Raw genomic sequence first — 5787 nt, 5'->3', positions numbered from 1 at the left:
GGACCCTCATTTGTCATTTATTATGGAATTGGTTTTTTGTCTTTGTTTATTATGAAAAATAAGGTTATCTATTAAAAAACACGGAAGCTTTGATTTTTTTTTTCTAATTTTTTTTTTTTTTTTTTTTTTTTTTTTTTTTGTTTGTAGTTTCGTGAATATCCCTATTCATTTCCACTCTGTTTATATTCGAAATTTTATTGAGTCTGACTTATAGTGATCATACAATGCAATTATTATATATAAATGGACCTTTTATTGAGTCGATGGGTCGAAACATGTCTTTCAAATTAAGTTTTGAATTAGTGGATGCTGCCAAAGGGAGTAGAAGCTTTTACTCGAGCGGGTGCTCTTGGCTCAGTGAATATCGCCTATTTTGGCGGTGAGTTTCGACTTCCAAACAGTTAGGACTGCTCTCAGACTTCCAAAGTCTGCCTCCTACTCCAGCAATCTAGAGAGTGATGACATCGTCATATTTCTAGATAATATTTATTACGACTGGCCCATGAAGAAAGACTCCGACTTAGAGCTGAACAAGTCTTTGACGAGAATCGAGAAGAATTGGATGTCAGCGATCTGACAATATCTGTTCTTGCATTTCATTCAGTGCATGGGTCGGAAGACAGGTGACCAAGATCAAGCAAGTCGGGTGGCGCTGAACATCGGCTACACAGTCATCAGAGACATCAATGTCAACTTCGCTCAGCTTATATTTGACGATCTGGTACTGAAGTTGAACAAGCGTTAGCGAGAAAAGGTGATTTCATACACCAAGTTCCTGAGTGGGATTCTAGCCAGAATCCTAGCAACCAAATACCCTGCTCAGAGTGACCTCCTCGTTTGCAGGCTTGGATCACAAATTCTTGATCACAAGGCAAAGCCTTCAAACATTGGTCTATTCCCTCATATGTTGAGGATAGCCAATGTTGCTCATCTTTCTTCTTCTTCTTCTTCTTTTTCAATAGCTACGACTGTGGCAAACCCCCCTCAGTCTATCCCAACTACTACCCCTTTATCTTCTCGAAAGAGTACACAATCTGAAGCCACTCTTAATCATAATCCCTCAAAGAGGGTTAAGAAAGCCACAAAGGGGAAGCCATCTAAGTTAGTTGAGACCTCGCAACAAGTCTCAACTATTGAACTTCGCCTTACTCCCAAGGCATTTGTTGTTACCCTTCCTTCCTCTTTAGCAATCTCTCCAGTTGCTATCGTATGTGTGGCTCCTACCCCACCCACTTCAGAGACTCATATAACTGAATGTGTGATTCCCAGCATAGCCACTACTGATCCTCCATTTGTCTTCTCAATCGTTCTCTCCTCCCCTCCTTCTTTGGTCTCTATTACATGTGCTGATGATCCCATGGTGGTTATCCCCACTATTGGTGAATCCATCACCACGAGACCTGAGGATGCTCCTCTCAAATCCCCTCAGCAACATGCGTTTGATCCTCTCGATAGTGCATTTGAGATGTTCAGTGGTAATCCTTTAGATACTGCTGATGAATCCTCAGGTATACACCATACCCCTCCCTTTCTTTTTTTGTTACTAACCCCGAGCTTTCTCATGCTCAGTGCTCTCCTATTTCTACATGTCCAATGGAGAATGAACCCCCAGTCACTGAGACTGACGCCAATGACATGGCTGGGGATGTCAAGCTGTTGCTCCCTGCCATTGCAACCATTTTCAACAAGATGGATGAAGTGCACCAGGGATGCCCTCAAAGGATGACCTGACTCACGACCTCTCTACTGTCCAAGCTGAGGTGCGTGAAGTCAAAGATGAGCTGAACGCTATGAAGAGATGTCCAATAAAACTCTGAAGCTGTCGTTGCTCTTTCCAGCAAGGCTGAAGATGTTCAGGCCCAACTTACCAAGCATGGTGAGCTTCTTGAACGGATCTTCCAACTTATGCAACAACCAGCATCTGTCCCTGAACCTTCCTTCAAAGTAGCTGATCATCATCAACTGGTATTGGTCGTTGAGCTCAACCTTTGCCAAGCCGAAGCCATTGCCTCCTAGGAGCAGAAGCTGCAAGACCTAGTTCCTCGCCTTTCTCTCTTAACTGATAATGTTGATGATGACAAAGAGGGGGAGAAGGATGCTGAAAAGGACTGTTGGTCCCTTGAGGGTCTACAAGATAAGTAAAACAATTTGTCGAAGGGGGGGGATGAATACAAACATAATATTTTCAAATTTAAAATGTATATTGATAAAGAAGATCAATACAAATTTTACAAGACTGTTTGCGGAAAGATAAGGTAAGAAAACCTATATAAACAATCTTTGATTACACACAGATTCTTAGCAAATGAGAAAAGAAATGCTGTAAGAAAAGTTCCTTTACTTAAGCTAGAAAATGCTCAAAGTAAGAATTAGGTTTAGAGAGTGAGTTGCGCGTGCTCTGCATGGAGAACAAACACTTCTATTTATACCTAGTGCATTAAATGTTCATTTAATGCAAAATGGTAGCGTTAGAGTGCGTGTCATGTCTTAAGAGGAAGGCATGTCATTTGCTACAGTGAATAGTACAAAAAGCACTATTCATGAGCATACGTCCTTACCTAAAGTTGGTGGGTAATAGAGTCAACTAGATGGCTCTGTACCGTACCAACGTTTAGAAGGGTATGGGTTTGTCCTTTGTGTGTATAAGGACAAGACAACAACAATCATGCTAATCAAGCTTCCTTTGATCGCTGAATGATGAAATAACCTGGAGGTCTCTTTAGCATTCGCTGAGGCTTGACCAGTCTTCACACATATGTAGACAAGCTTGTAATCACTGAGTACCGCTTCAGATCACGTACTCGCCAGTCCCTATTCTTCAGTTTTAGTCTTTGACATTAGCTGAAGGTTCTTTAGTGTGAGTGTTGTCTTCTTGAAGTATCGTTGTCTCTGATTGAATTACAATACAAGTTCTTCAGCGATCACTGAACAGGCTCAGTGATGATCGCTAGAACTGAAAAGACAGAAACATAAATACAATGTATAAGTGAAAAGAGATTATCATCAAATCACCGAGAGAGGAGATCAAGAATCTCCCTCTATTTGATGATAACAAGACAACATAAAGAAAGTTGTCTTTTCAAATAATAGTAAGGAAAAGTTACATATAAATAACATGTCCCTTTTTTCTATTTTGGGATATTTTTCAGTGAGTCAGTCTCAGCTTGAGAATTTTCCTTAAGTTATATCTAAAAGAAAATTACAACTATGGAAACTGAAACTGAAAGCTTATTCGCTGACTTATAGATTGTCAGTGAATGTAAAAAGTAACATTGGAACTCATAGACTTGTGTCCCTATTACTTTTTTCAGGGATCTTTTTCAGTGAAGTACATGAAATGCTCATTTTATTATCATTGATAATATTACAAGTATTACAGTACATGTCTAGTGCTTACAGACTATAAGTATAATCATTGAAAGTAGATATAGTACAAAAAGTTACAAGGAAAAGTAGATTGTTGTTACAAAGAGAAAACCAATCTAGAACACTTAGATCTATGTAGCTAGGTGCATCTTCACCAAGGTTTCTTCGACGTAGGCATTCCCTTCGTATCTTCAGATTGATGACTTTTCCAGGCATGCTATCATCTATCCAGAGCAAGAGGTAAACCAAACGACTCATTGGACATAGATGTAGCTCTGACATTCTCTAAAATCTGACTTCACCTTCTTAGTCAAGGAATATATCTCCTAACTCAGGTTTAAAATGCACATCATTGGGTATATAGGGACCCTTATCTGGCAAGTCAAGATTCTACATAGAAATGTCTGTACTCTGGTGACCCTTCAGGACTTCATCTAAGGAGAACCTTGTTTCATGTTCGTTTCTTAAGAATGGTCCATCATTAGGATCAGAGAGCTTGAGTTTCTTCTTCCCACCTTTCTTAAGAGATGGCCTGTCAGGGACCGCGACATACCTGGACATCCTTTTGATGAGCTCGCTGATGGTGTCCTCGATAATTATCTTATGTCTCGACTTGGATTGCTGAATGGCTTTCCTGATCTCCATCTATTCGCTGTATCCATATCGGCCAAGGTAGGAAGGGTACTCGGTGATGGCATCGAGATTATCCCTGGTGATGAGCATTGAGACCAGTGTTCTGCCGTCTTTTGAATGTCCCCTGATGCTGACGCTGATAATCGGGCGGAGACTGATTCTCTTCTTCAGCTTTGCTTCGCTCCACCTCTTGTCCTTTTCCACCAGCTTCAGGTTCTTCTCATGCTCAACTTCTGCAATAGAAAGAAGTTTAGCCTGGGCTTGGACAACGTTCACCTTTTTCTTGGAGTTTCTCTTGGAGAGGACCTTCGCAACTAGTGACTTGGCCAGCTTTATGCTGTCTTCAGTCAGCTTCTTCTGAAGCTCTAGCTCTTCTTCAACCCGCAATGCCTCGAGTCTTTTAGCTTCAGAAAGGAAGTCAAACTCACCACCACTAGAGGTATGAAGAGGAATTTTTACTCTAGTCTGGTCGAGTGACTCCTTTAGCTGAGTCATCTGCTGGTCGGTAAAAGCACTGGAGATAGGGTGATCAGGGACCCACTCCAGTCGATCGCAGGTGGTTGATGGACTTTGAAGTTGATATTTTGAAGTAATCACTACCTGAGAGGTAGAATCTTCAAATAAAGGTTGTTGAGGGATATTGAACAATACCTTCAAGTTTCATTCTTCAGCGACCGTCTTGCCTTTAGACTTAGGGTCCTGGTTCTCTGATGGAGTAGATTCACCTTCCCTTTGCTCCCCCTGGGATGCAGAATCCTTGAAGGTGACTCCCTTGGTGGCGGTTGATGGCTTATGGTACTTGATGGTAAAGTCATCTTCATCATCAGCGTCGTCGTCACCATCTAGGTCACTTCCGGGGTCTGGAATGGTAGGTTCATCATCTTCATCATCATCATCATCTTCGTCTTCATCATCATCATCAGCAGCAGCAGTGATGGAAGGAGCGTCATCCCTAGGGAAGGCATCGACAACCTCAGCTGGAGAAGCTTCGGTGGTCGGGATTACAGGAGCAACAACCGATTCAGCTCTAGGAGCCTTAGTTTCAGCTTCAACTATAGCTGATACTGAACCAACAACCACAGAAGGAGTAGGAACAACATCAGATGATCCACCAGCGTTGGACCTCATCTCCCCCTCTCTGGCTAATACTTGAGAGAATTGGCCAGAGAGTTCGGCCAAGCGCTGACGCTGGAAAATCATTACCTCCTCTAGCCTTGACAGAGCACCGACTAGAGTTATAGTTGCCTCACGCGTCTCATAGAGCTGGGCAAAGAAAGAAGGTGGGATCACTGGAGCTGGTTGACGGACAACATCCAGGATCTGTTGAAGAAGGCCAGTCTGCTGAACGGCGATAGCCTGAGTATCGTCAGCCCTGCTGGAGAGAGCAGCAATGGCGTTGGTATTGGCTTGAACAGCTTCTTGGAAAGTTAGGAGGTGACTCTGAACTTCTTGAATGTCTGCCTGGATAGCGAGCAAGCTCGCATCAAGGTCAGCCTGCGGGGCATCTCCTGGTGGACTTCTGTTATCCTGCAAAGGACGGAATCAACAGCGGGGAGGAGAAGTTTGATGTCAGATGCCATATCATAGTCATCATCAATTTTTTCATCCCCTCCATCTTCTTTCTTGCCCCCATCCTCTTCCTCTCCCTCAGCATCAGGCTGATGCGTAGAAGAAGGACCTGCAAGAGAGAAAGTGTGAGCAAAAGGCTCAAGGTTAGCATAAATGAATGGGTAGAAAGATGGAGTACCTGAGGGGCCATCAATGACATCCAAAGGAGTGTCACTGGCA

This window comes from Cynara cardunculus (genome assembly GCF_001531365.2).
Source record: "Cynara cardunculus var. scolymus isolate 2C chromosome LG 12, CcrdV1, whole genome shotgun sequence".
NCBI classification, from domain to species: Eukaryota; Viridiplantae; Streptophyta; class Magnoliopsida; order Asterales; family Asteraceae; genus Cynara; species Cynara cardunculus.
This window is presented reverse-complemented; position numbering follows the sequence as displayed.